This window comes from Gossypium arboreum, chromosome 3, assembly GCF_025698485.1.
Source record: "Gossypium arboreum isolate Shixiya-1 chromosome 3, ASM2569848v2, whole genome shotgun sequence".
NCBI classification, from domain to species: domain Eukaryota; kingdom Viridiplantae; phylum Streptophyta; class Magnoliopsida; order Malvales; family Malvaceae; genus Gossypium; species Gossypium arboreum.
Window position 1 is genome coordinate 100,002,110 of NC_069072.1, and position 7,201 is coordinate 100,009,310.

Sequence of the window (7,201 nt, forward strand, 5' to 3'; positions counted from 1 at the left end):
AGTCCTTATTAGTGTCAGGAGACATCACACTATCACATATTTGTGGCATGTATAACTAAACTCTTACACTTGCTATGTTAGTCTGAGAATCGACTAAACCTACTATGATACCACTAAATGTAACACCCCTTACCTGTATCCGAGGCTGGGCTAAGGTACGAGGCGTTACCAAACAAACATATAAACATTAAACTAAAATACGAGCCATAAAATTTTATTCATATTTCAAAGCGTTCATTCTCTTACACATAGTCCCTTATTTGAGTCTACGGAGCCCAAAACATACTTTAGAAAGGGTTTGGGACTAAACCGAGAACTTACGAAAATCTTGGTAATCTCATGCTTTAAGGCTCCACACGCCCGTGTCCCAAAGTCATGTTCCATACACGGCTGAGACACATGGCCGTGTCTCTGCTTGTGTGGAATATACCTAGGCTATTTTCCAAGCTTTGGTCAACCTTTATCTCTTACACACTTATACAAAATCAAAAGCATATAACATGGTATTCATTTAATGATTAAACATCCTCAATTAAACCACAAACATAGCATTTGTATGTCATCATACATGTGTCTCTCATACTCATTTTACCTTGTTTATTATAATACCACTTATACATTTATACCAAGATTATCATCTTACCAAATATCTTTAGATTAATCATCAAGCATTCATATTTAAAGCTAGATCATATCTTTATAAAATACCACGATTTAAATGCGCAGAATAACATGTTTGTTTGAAACATTTCAATTCAATTCCATACCCAACAAGCATTACATTGAGACTTGTCATATATATATATATACATGTCATGATACATAACATTCTCTTTTTGTTTTCTTATAAACACATATCATTTATTTCATTATATCAATATTTCATATACCATAGTTTCCATGTATTCCACATATATTTATTTTCCTCCTCCTCCTGTCCATTCCACATCCTTAATGTATATAGCATTCTTGTAAGTACGATTTCACAATCTACTAATAAATGTTCACATCAAACTGTCTACACGAGTCATAGTCACTTAATTTTTTATAATTCGAGCTACAGAGCTCCAAATTAAGATCCGTAAATTTCCCCTGAAACTAAACTCACATATCGTTCCACCATAAAATTTTCATAATTTTGGTTTAGCCAATTAGTACAGTTTATTCATTAAAATTTCCCTGTTTCACTTTTCGACGAGTTCGACCTCTCTTCACTAAAAAATAATTATCTCATAGTACAGAACTCAGATAATTTTATTGTTGATTTATCTTGAAAATAGACTCATTATGGATTTTAAAAATATAATTTTGAGCCTCTAATTATTTTTCTCCAAATTGTTGTGATTTTCCAAAGTCAGAACAAGGGATCACGTAATCATTCTGAATCAGTCTCACGAAAACATAAATATCTAATAATATAGAACTCCTTTGCTTTTCATGTTTCTTTTATATGAAAATAGACTCATTAAGCTTTAATTTGATATCTCATTCAATCTCTGATTCAATTTATACAATAAGGAACCCTTTGAGTACTGAAGGATCCCTTTTTCTTTTCGAGAGTTAGAACCTAGAGATCCCATACATACGAAAGGGATAGAGAATTAACAACCACAAATGGAACATTTAACTTGAGAAGAAAACAAAAGAGTAAGAAGAACAATAAAGAACACTTACCCCAAAATCAAACGATCAGCAAGAAGAGATGCTGGAGCAACAGATGATCGTCAGAAACTAGGTGCACAAAAGAATCGAAAATGCAGAGAAAAAAAGCACAATAATCAACCTAGGAGGGGGAAAAGCAAGAAGACAGAAGAAGAAAAAAAACAGAGAAGAGAGCAAGAGAGGTTCGGCTAAGGAAAAATGAAAAGAGGGAATGGCGAGAGAAAGAAGATCAAATCGACCAAAGGTGAGGGGGAATAAGCAAAGAGTCAAGGAAAAAGAGAGGATCGGCCATAGCAGAAAAGTAAGAGAAGTCATGTTTCGTTGAAAGGAATAAGACCAAAGAGAAAGTACTTGTTCACCCAACACAAAAGATAACAACCAAGAGGAAGGAAAAATGCAAGCGAATGCAACCTCGAAACAGCAGAGTACCAGAATCGAAATAGGAGAATTCGGCCACTTGCACATTACACAAAACGTCCCAACCTTTCCCCAAACCAAAACCGAGGTAACCTTAGTGTTCCATTCGGCCACAACTTCCTACCAACACCATATCCCTTGATTTTCTCCACAATTCTCTCCCCCTATCCCTCCACAACCACACCAACCTCCCATTCAAATTCAAACCAAATTCCCTTTTGACCAAGTCTCCAACCACCTCTGTAGAGTTTGAGTCAAACTCCACCTCTTGCGCCACAAAAACATAAAATAAAGTTCACCCTTGCGTTACCTAGGATTCTAACCCACGCCCACTCAAATGCTCCACACGCCACTTGCCACTAAGCCACAAGGCTTTCTGTGACATCAATCAACCACGATTATTTATAAAGCCTAAGTGCCAGTGTTTAGGTTCTTTTAAGAGCAAAAGCAAAGATGCTGCAAAAGCTAGAGCTTGAACCCATGACCTCCCAAGCACCCCCAAACACACCTAAATCAACTAACCATTAAAGCAAATAGGAAATTTGTGCCAAAATCGGAAAAATTGCAAACCCTAAATTTTTAGGATGTTACAACTCTACCCCCTTAAAAAAAATTTCAACCTCGAAATTTACCTGGTCAAAATAAATGAGGGTATTGATGCCGCATCGTCTCTTCTGGTTCCCATGTGGCCTCCTCTGCGCTGTGATTGTGCTAAAGCACTTTGACCAGTGGGATAGACTTCTTTCTCAATACTTTGACATCACGTTCCAATATCTGAACTGGTTCCTCCTCAATAGTTAGATCAGACTTAACTTCAACTTCATCGACTAGTACGACGTGCGAGGGATCAGAACGATATCACCTAAGCATTGGAACGTGAAACACGTCATGAATTGTTTCCAGCCCCGGGGCAACTCAAGTTGATACACAACCGGTCCTACATGCTTAAGTATCCGGTAAGGCCTAATAAATCTAGGGCTCAGCTTGCCCTTCCGTCCAAACCTCAAAATTTTCTTCCACGGTGACACCTTTAGAAACACATAATCCCCCATAGAGTACTCGATCTCTTTACGCTTTAAATCCGCATAGGACTTCTGCCTATCAAACGCTTCTTTCAACTGATCTCGAATCAGCTTTACCTTGTCTTCTGTATTAGCAATTAGCTCCAGCCCTAGAATTCGTCGCTCACCCAGTTTAGTCCAACAAGTAGGAGTACGACACCTACGACCATATAACGCTTCGTACGGTGCCATTTGAATACTGGACTGGTAGCTGTTGTTATACGCAAATTCTGCCAATGGCCAATAATCCTCCTAGCTGCCCCTAAAATCTAAAACACAACTTCTCAACATGTCCTCCAATATCTGAATTACCCTCTCAGACTGTCCATCCGTCTGAGGATGAAACGCAGTACTGAAATCAAGTCGTGTACCCAAAGCCTCGTGTAGCTTCTTCTAGAACTTAGATGTGAACCTAGGATCTCTGTCACATATGATAGAAACCAGTACCCCATGCAATCTTACAATCTCAGCCACATACAACTTGGCCAACTTCTGTAATGGATAATCAATGCGGACCTGTACAAAATGGACAGACTTAGTCGGTCTACAATCACCCAAATCGAATCCTTCTTAGAAGGTATAAAGGGTAACCCACTCACAAAATCCATGGTTACCCTCTGTAACACCCCGTACCCGAGTCCGCTGCCGGAGTCGGACACGAGGGGTTAACGACTTAAACCATTCACTCTCACAGTCCAATTAAAAATTTTCCAGGCAGTTGGCTAACTGCATCACTGTCACTTTAAAAATCATATCTTGAGTTCCAAAACTCGAAAACCAGTTTCGTAATTTTTCCCTGAAACTAGACTCATATATGCATCTACAAATTTTTTTCTAGAATTTTTGGTCAGGCCAATTAGTAAAGTTTATTAGTTAAAGTCTCCCCTATTCCAGGGTTTGACTACACTGAACTTCATGCATTACAAATCGGATATCTCCCTGCACAGGGATTCAATACTGATTCCGTTTATTTCTATAGAAACTAGACTCAAAAAGGAATCTATACATATATGGAATGACTTCTAAATGTCTCTGGTTAATTTATAATGAATTTCCAAAGTCAGATCAGGGGATCCAGAAACAGTTCTGGTCCTGTCTCACGAAAACTTCAACATCTCATAATATAATGTTCATATGGATGTTTCGTTACTTTCTTATGAAAATAGATTCATCAAGGTTCGATTACATAATTTATTCGCTATTTAATTCCATTCCTACTATTTTTAGAGATTTTTCACATCCACATCACTGCTGCTGCCAGCATTTATTTTTAAGGTAAACTTTACCTATTTCATGATCCTCCATGGATCAACTAGAGTTTGTCATACATATACCAAAAGCGATCACGAATAACCATTCCCATGACTAACCGTTACCAACATTTCCATACCTCTCGATGGACGACATACAAAATGATTACAATGCTATGATCAAAGTATACTTAAAGCCATTTTTGCATGGCTTATATACATTAACCAAAATATCCTCCCGCTACTAGTCTATTCTATACATGCCATAAGATATTCCAAAACGTAGCAAGACCAAACAAAGGTAGTGATAGTGTGACTAGTTGCTGACGATCCCCGAGCCTGTAGCTTCCAATGAGATCTATAAAATAGAGGAACAAAGTAAACGGAGTAAGCATTACAATGCTTAGTAAGTTTTAAGCAGTGTCAATAGATAACAACCAAATTATAACATAGTTGTTCGTATTTTTATTTCACTCTTCTTTCGGGCATACTATCCCCTTTTCCGAATATGCACATCTCATCATATACAATAGGCAGATAAACTCTCACATAAAAGTGAGCTCATGTGACATAGATATATCATATGATTTCACATAACCTCTCACACTAAACCGATGTCACATAATCATAGGAATAGTCCCATAGATTGCTCTCGTGTGCATCATATATAAACTTGGAGTACATACCTGTTTAACCTTTCGCATTATGTATATTTATAAGCAATTCTTATTACTTAAGTCTTACCCGGACATAATCTCCACACGTAGTCATCGAGTCTTACCCGGACATAATCTCCACACGTAGTCATCGGGTCTCACCCGGAACATATTTCCAAGTTTCATGTACATTTAATCACATGTTACAACATTCACATTAGCCATTCGGCTTTACCACATATACATATCACACATATATTTCACATTCATCACATCGGCCATTAGGCCTTATCACATATATACACACTTTCACATTCATCACATCGGCCATTAGGCCTTATCACATATATACACACTTTCACTTTCATCACATCGGCCAGTAGGCCTTATCACATATATACACACTTTCACATTCATCACATTGGCCATTAGGCCTTATCACATATATATATCTCATACATATTTCATATTTTTCTTGTACATCAATTTCAGCAATAGCTTATAAGCAACTCAAATAGTTTCATCAAAGTTTACAACAAAATCACATATTCACTACATGTAGTTTTCCTGAGCAACAATCACTAAATTGTTTATAACTGGAGCTACAAAACTCAAAATCAATTGCCGTTAATTTTCCCCGAATGTAGACTCACGTATCTCTCATCCATAAAATTTTCAGAATTTTAGATGTGGCCAATCAATACCAGATTTTTCTTAAAGTTTCCCCTGTTTCACTGTTTGACTAATCTGACCACTCTTCGCTACGAATCAAATTTTTCATTGTACAGAATTCATAATGTGTTCTATTTGATTCCATTTGAAACTAGACTCATTAAGGAGTCTAAGAATATAAATCTTATCTTATAACCATTTTTGTACAAATTATAATGATTTTCCAAATATAGAACAGGGGATTTCGGAGTCATTCCGACACTGTCCCACACAACTTTAAATATCTCTTTATAGGAAATTTCTTTGCTTCCACGGTCTCTTTTATAAGAAACTAGACCAACTAATCTTTGATTACATATTTTATTCAGCCTATAATTCCACACCAACAATTTATAGGGATTTTCTAAAATCACATTACTGCTGCTGTCCAAGCAATTTATTACAATTTGCTCTTAACTTTCCAAGTCCAAACACTTATGAACTTACCATTTGGGTTTAAGACATATCATGGCCACATCATATCTTATCAAATCAACTCATTATGTCCTATTATGATTGAATTTACTCAACGGTTAATCGCTTAAAACTTACCTCGGAAGTTGCCGAACGATTACGACGGCTATTCGATCACCTCTTTCTTTCCCTTATCCAACTTTGATCCTCTAGGCTCTTGAGCTAGATCAAACAATTTACTTCCCAAATTAAACATAGTCATACGACATCCATATACATTTTATACTAGCCGAAATGTACCATCAAGATATACTTTACTCAAATAATTTACATTAGCCGATCATGTATAATGTTTTGTAACTTAATAAACTTATCATACATTATGTATTCATAATATTTGTGCAGCCAATTATCCATGGTCATACACACACAATCAAAAATGAATACCAATTTTTCATATCCTCTAGGCCCTAAGCCGAATACACTTGTCATGTTCACCTACATTTTTCAAGTACAACATTCTCATTTTCGGCATTAGTATCAAGCATAATAGCTAATTCTTCCCACCACTTCATGTGACAGCCCAAAATTGACCCTAGTCGGGAAGTGGTTTCGGGACCGCTAAACCGAGTCACCGAAATGTTTGAACGTAATATTTATTGTCTAGAATATGTAATTATGAATGTGTGAAAATTTCAAGCTTCGATTTAGCCGATAGCATGTGAATTCAGTTAGTAGGACTTGTGTGACACTTTTGAAAAGTGATAGGCTAATCTATAAGGACCTAATAGTGCATGTAGTCAAAGGGAGGACTTGCATGTCAAATTTCCCCCTAATAGTTAGTGGCCGCCATGACAAGAGATTATGGGTAAAACATGTCATAAAACATGTTGGGACAATGGTGTATGTAAGAAAAAATAAAATAGTGAGCATGGGAATTTAATAATGAAAGGAACAAAAAAAAAAAAAAAAAAATGGACTCATGCATGCCCATTGCCGTGAGTGTGGAGAAAGAAAGAAGAATTTTTTT